The 11,582-nt window shown below is 25.1% G+C and overlaps 1 long non-coding RNA gene across 1 annotated transcript; it reads right to left on the minus strand.

Annotated features, from left to right (window-relative positions):
* Nucleotides 1-7,344: 7,344 nt before the first annotated feature.
* LOC145834209 (uncharacterized) lies at nt 7,345-11,370 on the minus strand. Its single transcript, XR_014369777.1, has 2 exons — nt 11,197-11,370; nt 7,345-7,419 (listed from the first exon to the last, which is right to left on the minus strand). It is a non-coding gene; the product is annotated as an uncharacterized LOC145834209 (long non-coding RNA).
* Between the last annotated feature and the right edge of the window lie 212 nt (nt 11,371-11,582).

Here is an 11,582-nt window from a genome sequence, read left to right on the forward strand (position 1 = left end):
ATTGTCAATGGAACTGGTATTTCATATACAGTTATAGATTACAAGATTTTGTGATTTTGTTTAATTACGTCACTAAAAAGAGAAACGAGTAGATTCTTTAATTATTTTAAATTTAAAACATTCAAAACGTTGTGAACAGTGAATCTGTGTGGAAATATTTTCAAAAAATTTTTTTTACGAAGTAGAATAGTTGACAGAGTAAAAGAATTTTGAAAACTTTAAGATTAAGTATTCGCATGTTAACTAATTCAAGCTCGTTTTTTTCAACCTGTTGGTCGTTTTAGTTCGAGTAAACAGGTTGATAAAAAGGAAAGTTTTCTGTACAGCAGAAATAAGTGGGACACTAACTCAAGGTTGCCACTCGTTTTTTCCAAACTTTTTCAAGGTTTTCCAAATTTCTTCCAGGTTTTTAAAACTAAACATTTTTGGGTCTATTTTTAGTTTAAAGTTAATTTCTATAAAAGAAACTGTGTTAAATAGTACAAAAACATTTAAAATATGCTGTGAAGTTATCTGAAATATGTTTTTTAATAAAAAAGTTTTTTGATGATGAAAAGAAAATCTTATTTGTATGATAGATTTTAGTGCCAAGTTGAAATTTTAGTACTGAAAATGTTAAAATTATTAAAAATTCCAGGTTTTTTCATAATTTCTCAAACTCCAGATTTTTCTAGGTTATTTTCGCCTAAATTAACGAATTCCAGGTTTTTCAAGGTTTTCCAGGTTTCCAGGTAAAGTGGCAACCCTGCTAACTGAATCTAAGAAGGTGGATTCAAGTAAAACATATTTTATATACACTTATAAAGTACAAGATTTTGTGATTTTGTTCAACTACGTCACTACAAAAGATAAACAAGATGATTCTCTCTTTTTAATTTTACTTTTTAAATTGTATGTGATCAGTAGACACATGTATAATATCTACAAATTTATAATTATACAGCAGAATTGTTGGTAGAGTAAAACATGTTGAAAACTTAAAGATGTTTTAGTTTAAAGATGATAAGAACCATTGTATTGAGTGCAAACTACAACAAACAAAACGAAAAACAATTATAAAAAAGCAGTACTGATCTAGTTGTTAAAGTTTACAATTAACATTAATATTTATCATGCATAAGGAACAACAACACCAGCGTTTTTATTTGCGTATTTGGAAGTTGATAAAACAAACTTTTATCTAAATAATATTTTAAGAGTGTTAGAATGTTAAATAACTCGAGTTCGTTTTTATTAACCTGTTAGTCAAGACAAGAGCAAAGATTGACAAAAGTTTTCTGTACAGCATAAAAGAGTGGGATCTGAGTATTGGAGTTCACGAAAAAGATTGCTGATTTTTAAACAATGGTGACAAGCTCCTTGCTCCGGACTAGCAATAAACAATTACATACAGACACGCATGTTGACTTTTCGATTATAAAGATAATTTTCATGTCTGAACCACATAACACAGTGGTCTAAAAATAATTATATAGACTTGTGAACTCACTAATTTCCTTGACAAAGTTTTTTATAAACACATACAGTGTACAATATTTTGCAATTTTGTTCAATTACGTCACTACAAAAGAGAATTTGGTTGGTTCTTTCTTTTACAAATGTTTTACTTTTTAAATTGAATGTGATCAAAAGATATATGTATAAAAACCTACAAAAATGTATATTTAGGAGAACTGTTCATAGTGAAAAAAATGTTGAAAAGCTTGACAATCTTATATTCTAACTTGCAATACTTCTAGTAAAAAAGTCTAAAAACATCTAAAATGTTTATTTAGAAGCAGAAAAACTGATAGGTTCTAGTTCCTACTTCATGCTTAAATACGTAAAACAAAATACCTGGTAATAAATTAGCTACATTAATTATAAAAGTATTTTTCTACATGTTTAGTATTGAACACACAATCTGTTTCTAAAATCTATCTATAAACGACTTCAAATATAAACAAAAATTACATATTTTCTCAAAGTATCTATCTTAATTGCATAGTTGTTAGTTTTTTATATTAAGACAAACAAATGCTAACTAACTTATTTCATTAAAAACTCTTTTAGTATTAAAATATTAGAGCAAAACAAGCTTTATATTGTGTCAATTATAGTACTGAGCACCCTTTACAAAAAATAAAACCACCGAAAAGAACATTTTGATTTTTCCAAATTTAAATAATTTAAGTAGTACTTTAAGGTGTATAAATTAAAGTTAAATTAGATTTATTGGAATTTAAGACTTAACAATAACGAAGACATACTTACGCTTTAACAAACTATCAAGTTAATAAGAAAATTAAACCGATTTAACATATCTCAAGCATATAAACATTTGTAATTCAATAGATCTACTCTACTTAAAAAAATACAAACTATATTTTCACTGCTATTTTGAACAAAACATTTTTTTTTATGTATCAGTTCTGCCATTAAGTAATGGATTAAAGAGTCAATTAAAATATGTAAGTGTGTCGGTGGCTTTATATTTTTATAAAAACTTTCTTGTTATTAACAATGTTTTTATAAAAAACTTCAATTTAAAATACTTTAAATAATTCACGTAGTTGAACAGTTCAAAATGAAGTTTTCATAAATTTTAGCAGCACAATTTCCTGAGGATCTCAAACTCTGATGTTTAATTTTAGTTAAGAATTTTTTAGGTGTTTTGAATATTGAACTATTTTCTATTAGGTAAAGGTTTTATTTGTTTTACACAAAACAAAATGTGCTAAAATAATTTAAGTAAGTATTCTGAGGTATTACAAATAAATCCGAGTACTATCTAAACCATATTGTATAAAAGCTTTTCATTTAGTACAATAAACAGGGTTGCCACAGATCAAGCTGAAAAAAATTTCCTGATTTTTCCTGACTTTTTATTAAATTTTCCTGACTTTTCGAAATCAAATTCTTAATTTAAACTTATTCTAAAATACATAATAAAACACTTGAAACTATGTAAAGGCTTTCAATCTTACTTTTATACAGGTTAAAACAACATTTTTTTTTGATGTATTCATTTAACTTCCATTACATCTATTAAACCATCTGTGTATGATTGATGTATTTGCAATTAACAGCTTGATGAGCAAAATACTTGTATTTTTTACCTTATAAACACAGCTTGTTTGAAATAAAAACAATACTTATATATTTCCTTACATAAATGTATCTAAATAAACAAAATACACATAAAGAGCTTTTACAATTAAAACCGTAAAACAACAACGAACTTCTACAACAAAAACTTTAAAATAATAATAAACTTTTACAATTAAAACCTAAAAACAATGAAGAATTTAATCGAACACTTTTTTTTTTACTAATTTTTTTTCTCAGTTTATTTATCAGCAATTTGCTATATTTTAATAAAAAATGCCCATATACTATCAAAGGAATAAATTGTCGTATATTGAAGAATAATATTTAAAAAAATCTGAATTAACATTACACATTAAAATTCAATACTCTATAAGAAATGAAAGAGTAGTTGCATATAAATAAAACTAGTTTTTCACTGTTTTGGTTTAAAAATCAGAACAATTAATAATTTGTAATTAGTCTAATAACAAACTACACAGGTTGATTTGTAGAACCATTTAACAATGGTCGTTAAATTTTGTCAAAGGCATTACAGTACACTACCGCTTAAGTACGCAAATTGAACCCGACCAAAAATTGCGTACTTAGCACGATAGTGCGTACTTTTTGATGACATAGTATACAGGCCACTTATACTACTCAGGATTACTCACCCTAGTTTAAAAGTTGTGAAAATCTCAGGCTAACTCAGCAGGTTGGCCATTCTACCTGGAAACATAAAACAATCTGGAAAAACTTGATGATTGAAAATTTGAACAAAAAAACAGGAATTTTTTAGAAGTTCTAGTATAACATCCTTTATTTTGTCTTTCTGGATAAGTGCGTACTTAAGGCGTGATGCGTACCAAAAAAAGTGCGTACTTAAGCAGTAGTATACTGTATTAATCTATCATTATTTGTTGAAGTAGAAATATAGCTTGGTTTTTATATATATAAAATTTTCCTTACAAAATATTTAAAGCTAACTACGTCACTAAACAGTTTAAATGATCAATTTTTCTAAATTTTCGACCAACGAATACTAACAAGACATAACATTATATTTTCTTCAAATAATTTCACTTTAAATAAAGATATTTACACCAGCATAATTTTCGAATTCTCTAAACTTAAACTGGTTTCGAACATGTATGAAATTTTGTAATTAAATTATTTATAACTAACTACATTACTACTCGATCTAAATACATCAACTTCTCAATTAATTCATTCTTACAATTTTATATTATAAAATAAAATAAATGTGCATAGGTGTCCACATTGAGAAAATGTTTCTAAAATATATGGAAACAATACGAATAAAAAAAAGACTATCGTTATCAAAATTTAATAAAAACTAAACTTATTTTTAAATCAAAGTAAGGTTGAACTTGTATTTTAAAAATTCTGTTGTAAAACAATGTTTCAATATCTCACTTCAAATTAAGTTTTAGAAATTTAAACAAACTTAAATGTTGACATTAAGGCTAAACTTAAATTTATTAATTATAGGTAATATATAAGTGTAACAATATAAAACCATAGAAATAAGTATTTTTGTCAAAGACTAAAACACATCTGCTGTAACATTACAAACTGTAGTAAAAATACTTTTAGCAGTTATGCTAACAATCTAGTTACACAACCATATTCTAATGGTTCTGAAATATATTTCCTACTTCAAAAGATGTACAATTCCATATGTTTGTTTTTTTATTTGTATACAATTTTCTGATAAAACTATTCATTACTAACTACGTCACTAATCCATTTAAAATGATCAAATTATTAATGAGTATTTTCAGTACTTATAACTCATATACTTACTTGTCTTAACTAAAAAAGATTGCTCATTTTACTGAATTGTAAAGAGCTTATTCAAATAATATCTATGTACTTATAATTCATAAAAAGTTACATAGTATACGTTTTGAAATGTTTAGTACTATTTTCAACTGAAAACAAAAAAAAAGCAATTTACTTATTGTTAAAAACTTTTTTATTGTTTCTATTTGTAATAACAATGTGTAACTAAAATATTTCAACCAAACTTTTAAACATACTAAGTCGATTTTGACTTTTAAACAAATCTATAACTTTTTAGAGAATTAGACTAAAATAAACGGCATACTTACATATTTTACTCAAAAATTTAGACTAAAATGGTATACTCTTAAGATGGTATTATCAAATTTTTATTTTCATAATTTTAAAAACTTTTAAACTAGAGTTCGAAACTTATTTTCATAATCGCCCGATTAAAAACACATCAAATCAATTATATTACATAAATACTTAAAACTAAAAACTTCGTCTATTCAAAATTACGAAAAAAAAAACTTCAAAATACAACTACTACAAAAGTACTTTCTAAATTCCTACATTGGTGCTTGATAAAAATAGAGTTTCCAAAACTCATTTTCATAATCGCCCAATTAAAAAAACACATCAAATTACTAAAAATTTGAAACTTCAAACTAAAAATCTTAGATCATTCATAGATACAAAAAAAGTTAAAACTGCAGCTATTCCAAAAGCAATTTCTAAGTTTCTATTTTGGTGCTTGATAAAATATGCATGAATGAAATAAACTATTAGCAATCACATTAATTTGTAATTAAACGGAACAAAGAGCAAAAGCTACTTGTGTATAAGAAAGTTCAATTAAACATCATAAAAATGTTTCATCTAAATAATCAATACATAACTGTAATCATCAGTAACAAAAGCTATTATTTTTTCATTGGAAAAAGATTCTTTTTACAACAAAAATTGTAACCACAAATAATTATTTTTCAAATTAAGTTTATACCAAAATAACTTTCTACGGGATCTTAATTACTAACAAAAATAAATATTCACCTGATAGTATATTTGCAAATTAGTAAAATTTTCAGCAATTGAAATTAAGTCTCATTTTAGAGGTTTTAGAATATACAAGTCAGTCATCTTAGTAACAGTAAATTTTGTTATATAACATCACATATATTATATAAACTTGCATCAAATATTTTAATGTGATTTTATTAGTTACGTCACTACTAGATTTAGAATGATTAATTTTAATCAATTTCTTTAATCTTAGCTTTTGGACTTCCTAAAGCTTAACTAATTATGTATAACTTTCTTCACAGAAGCATACATTAGACCAGGATTTCCCAAAGTGTGCCGAGTGGCCCCCTTGGGGGCCATGACAGATACTCAGGGGGCCACGAGCAGCAAAGGGGTAAAAAGGGGGCCATGAAGTCATAATTTAAAAATTAAACTAGATACCCTTGAGGTGCTTTACCCATGAAGAGAAAAAAAAAAGTCTTAGGGGTTTTTTATGGTAGTTAAGAAACTTACACTAGATATTCTCGAGTTGCAGATGAAGATTAAAAAACAAAAAAAATGAGGTAGTTTATGAGTGATCTTGTTAATGGGGGCCATGGCTTTTTTTAATTTCTTTAAAGAGGGGCATTTGCAAAAAAAAAGTTTGGGAAACCCTGCATTACACGGTTCAAAATAATATTGATTGAAAAAACTTAATTAAAAAAGTTGTCATTAATATTTTCAAGTTGAATGTTTTTCTAAATCAACAAAAAAAAAAGATTCATTATTTAGCGAGCAGTTTAATAAGCAGAAAAAATTTAAAAAACTAGCAATAAAATATAATATTTTTAAGTATAAAGCAGTTAGTGAATTTTTTACAGGATAATCATACATAAAAATGTATTTTTTCGTGTAAAAGTTTATGAGTAAAGTTTAAAGTATATTGACATCGAAAGCTTAAGACCGTAGTAAAATTTAAGATGTCCAAGGATAAAAGCTCTACTGTATTTAAAATCAATCTATCAACATGTATTGATTTTTTGATAAATAAATTATCTTAAAAATATTTTATATGAGACAAAAACCTCAACTTATAAATAACTATAACAGCATTTCTGTAAACATAGTTCAGAAACAAAAAATAAAAAGCATTTAAAAAACTTTTATTAATTTTTAAGAAGATGGTTGTACAAAAAATGCTTTATATAATTTCATTGACTTTTTGAAACAATGACTGTTAAAATATTTTATATCGAAAATACAAAATTCTATTTGACATTTTTAAGTGCATCTTATTACAAACTAAAACAACTAATACCGCAACTTTATACAATACTTATAAACAATTAATAGCAAATGTAAAATGTAGTTTGATATAAATAATGATACAATACATTAAGTGTAGATTACTTTTATAAGTATTAGTATATTACCTCACAAATTTAATATAAAATAAGAGATATTTTATTTTAAAATGTTACTAACCAGCTTTTTTCTTCCAATAAAGCGAGCTCTCCTTGGGTCACTTTCAGCAAAAATCTAATAAAAATGTGAGTTTAATAAAATTCAACAAGTTTTATTCGTTTGTTTTAAATACTTCATAACTAATTAGTAGAACTTTTGTACATTACATAAAACAAACACTACTTCAAAATCATTTAAAACTTGACACTTTTCAAACTCTTAGAGTAATATTAAGTTTTCATCAGAGATAAGAAACTGTTCAGTTTTCAAATGTGCACAAGTTTTTGAACATTTAAGGTTTAATTTTACACGTTTTTAAACATATTCTAAAGTATTAATATACTGAGCAAGTATAAATTAAATCCGGGGATTACAATTGCTTTTAAAGAAGATGTTTCAAATTATCTTTAGTGGCTTAAACCTATCTAGCGGATGATATATTTACTCTAAACTTTTATTAATGCTGCAAAAAAACTAAAGTTTACAGCACAAAATTAAAGATAAGCTTTAAAATTAATATATTAATAGAACTAAAAAAATAATAACTACTTTTTTTAAAGTTTAAGCTGTTTTATAGTTAAAAAAAATATTGTTTATAATGATAAATAAAGAAAATAAAATTATAAATTTGTGTAAGCATGTGTAAGCAAAATTATTCTTTATAATAAAACATATGAGTTCACTGACTTAATCAAATACTTTTCAACTTTAAAAAATGTATATATTTCAGGAAGATAATGACAAAAAATTAACAAAATTTTAAAGTTGAATGAGGTACTGTTTGAAGTTACAACCAAGTTTATTTTGATAGTAAAAGTTTATATATACCCATTTACATATTTAAATTTATTTTAATCAAGTTTATTTTTTTATTTTTACCATTTTTAAAAAGGTTGCCACTGTTTGCAAAAAACCAGCTTAAGTGAACAAAAACTTTATGTAAAGTAAACAGTTACGTGCAAAAATCTAGCTCAACTTTAAATAACAACACAATTTTCAAAGCCACATTCACAAAATTTTGCTTAGGATAAAGTAAATGGCAAGTTTAATGACAGAAGGCAGAAACTAAAACAAGCTCTGAAATATAACTTCAACAAAAGTTTATTTAGAATTTAATAAAAAAAACACATGTAACTTTTTAACTGTGAAAAAATCATTTAAGAGGTATGTTTTCAAAATTTTTAAACTCAAAATTTCAACTATTAATTTTTTCAAACTATAAAACGTCTGCAGTTTTGTCTGATTAAAAATTGCTTTCTGAAAATTGTAATTTCTAGCTGACAAAACTTAAGAGGAAATAGATATATAGTATTAGTCAAATTTTTTAATTTTTTAAAAAGTTTAAGTTTTAAGTTTGGATAGGAAACTTTTACATAACCAGTTGTATCTTAAAAATTAAATAAAATTTAACATTTAATAAAACAGACATATGGTTTATACTGTAATCTTTCATTTAAGCAGCCCAACATAGTTTTTTATATAAACATGTAACTTTACACCCTTATGGCATTAAATGGCCAAAATTTTTGAAGTTTTAAAAACTTAAAATGAAATTAGTTTGAGTGGCTTCATTGTAAAAGTTGTTTGTAAGTTTTCAAATTAATCCTCAAAAAGTAGCTATCAATAATGAATCTTGAGGTAATGGGTTTTAAATATAATATTAATAAGTATACTTAATAAAACAGATATTTTATCATTTAAAAACATTAAAGTCAGTTACTATTTACTAATTACTTTGAGCAAAGAAAACAAATACTTTCAGGTAATTGTATTTACAACATATAAATGTTATCTTTGTACAACTCTAACTTAGGCCATAGGGGTGTCAAAAACTTTTTTTTACCAAAAAAATACTTTGGTATTTATATGAAAGCTTTAAGTACAAACTAAAAGCCAGTTTTTATACAATTCAAAAATATCATTTAACTTTTGAGATATCTAAGTTTTTGTAAAAAGTTTCCGATACAACTTATGGACCACATATTTTTTGGGGTCAATTTTCTTGGAAATTTTAAAAACCACTAAAGATCTATCTCCTCCTTCTTGAAATCTTCTTGAAAATTTTAGGAAATGTCTCTTACATTATAAGAAAAAAACAATATCTAAGAATTTGGATAAACTTAAAAAATAAAAATTTTATGACATAATTTAAAAAAAAGTCTCTTTTCTTTTAAAGATATTTTTATTTGAAATTTCTTAAATTCCAACATAAGGTTTTTTTGTAATTGTATAAAGATTAGACTGTGAAAGTTTCAAGAAGATTGATTTTTGAAAAATGTAGGAGGAGATAGATATTAAACATAATAGTTTTTTATTGCTGTTTTTGTTTTCCCTTCCCATAGAGAACCTGTTATGGGGCCTGACTTTGACCGGTTATATCTCAAAAAATAATTTGATATTTTTAAAACTGTAAAAAGCAACTTAAAGCTTAGTAAAAACTCTATAAAATAAGATAAACTTATATAAAACATAGCTTATCCCCTTATGGCCTTAATGTTGCTACTTAAAAAAAAATTACAACAAATGACCATTATAAATTTTTTGCAAGATATATATATATATAAATATATCTTATTTTACTTTCCATAGAACTTTGCACAAAATTAATTTAAAAATATATAGCAAATAACTTAACTTTAAAAATAATATCAAGTACAAACATCTCAACAACTTGTTGCTTTACTGTATATTAAAACCAATTAATCAACTTATCTATAAAGTTAAGAAGTATATTTCACAAAAAGTGCAAACTGAATTGATTATTTTAAAATATATGTTGATTTATGAACAGTTAACTTTTATATTAAAATTTACTTTAAATAAATCAACAGGCATAGTAAATACTAACCTAGAAACATATATGTACATACAGATAGAAAATGTTATTACTATTAGATAATCTAAATTACCTTTAACAGAGCCCACATAAAGGGCTTTTAAATACTCTATTGCAAATATTTAAATTAAAAAAACAGTACACATGTTTCATACAAATAAAAATATTGGACACCTAAAATTGTAGTTTGATTTACAAAAGTCAACTATTATTCTACTAATTTAAAAAAGTATATATAAAATTTGTACTTATAAATGAAAATAAGTTTAAGTAAATAAATGACATGCAAAAACTAGCTAGCAAGCGCTCAAGTCTTTAAGTGAAGTTTTTTTGAGTGTGGACAATTAGCAAACAGTTTGTGTTTTTTGTTTGAGTTGTTTCTTTTATTGGCTCTGGGTTTTTCTAGCTTTTCTAGGCTGCAAGTGCTACATATACTGTGGATTTTTCTTACCTACCCAATTTGGTGAATGATATTCCATTTAATTTTATATTTAATATTGTTGTTTTTTAAAAACCAGATTTATTTAGCAAGTTCGGTACTGTTTTGTTTGTAGGTGTTAAAACTAAGGTTATGTTAACATATGAGCTGTGTTAAACTATTTTGAGTATTAAAGTTTCAATCAAGTACTAACTAGCAGAAGCATTTTATAAAGTTTTAAAATGCTTAAAATATTTCCAATCCTTCAAAATGTTAAAGTAACTGGAGTTTTTAGAAAAAGCTCCAAAATATTAGACTAACCAGAGTTGACCTACTACAACAAAATAAGTAACATAAATAGTTTTGTTAAATGTGTTTAAAATTTTAGGAAAAAACAATGTTTCACAAACTTAGTCAGTGTTCTTTATAGACCATCTTTCAGGTCAAAAAAAGCTTCAAAAGTTTTAATCAACCAGAGTGCTTTAAAATGTTTCAAAAGTTCAAAATATCCAGAATTGACCTAACAATACAACATTACATAAAAAACACCTAATACTAATAATTTAATCATCATAAAATATTACATTATTTTACCAACCTGTCCAGTGTGGGTGATTTCTTCATGAACCTGAGTGACATTCTGTGGCACTTTGGTGAACTTTCCGTTGCTGAACACAAACTTCTCACCTTGGCTCTTGACCACTTCAGACATTTGCCTGGACATCATCGGTCTAAAGACCATGGAGGTTTTCAGTAGTGATGTCATGATTATATAAATTTGTCTGTGTGAATAATAAAAGTGTTTGAGTTTCAAATTTTCTCAGTCTCTTACAAAGCAAAGTGATCCACTAAATTAAGGTTCAAAATAATAAAATATTATTTAAAACCGCATTATGTTTTATTAAATAAGTTGTTTTTTTTTAATAAAATAAAATTATAATTAAAAAAGTTTCATGAATTAGTAGTAATTGGCTTCTGTGGTGA

Source organism: Thalia democratica, chromosome 1, assembly GCF_965202585.1.
Source record: "Thalia democratica chromosome 1, ktThaDemo2.hap1.1, whole genome shotgun sequence".
Lineage (NCBI taxonomy): Eukaryota > Metazoa > Chordata > Thaliacea > Salpida > Salpidae > Thalia > Thalia democratica.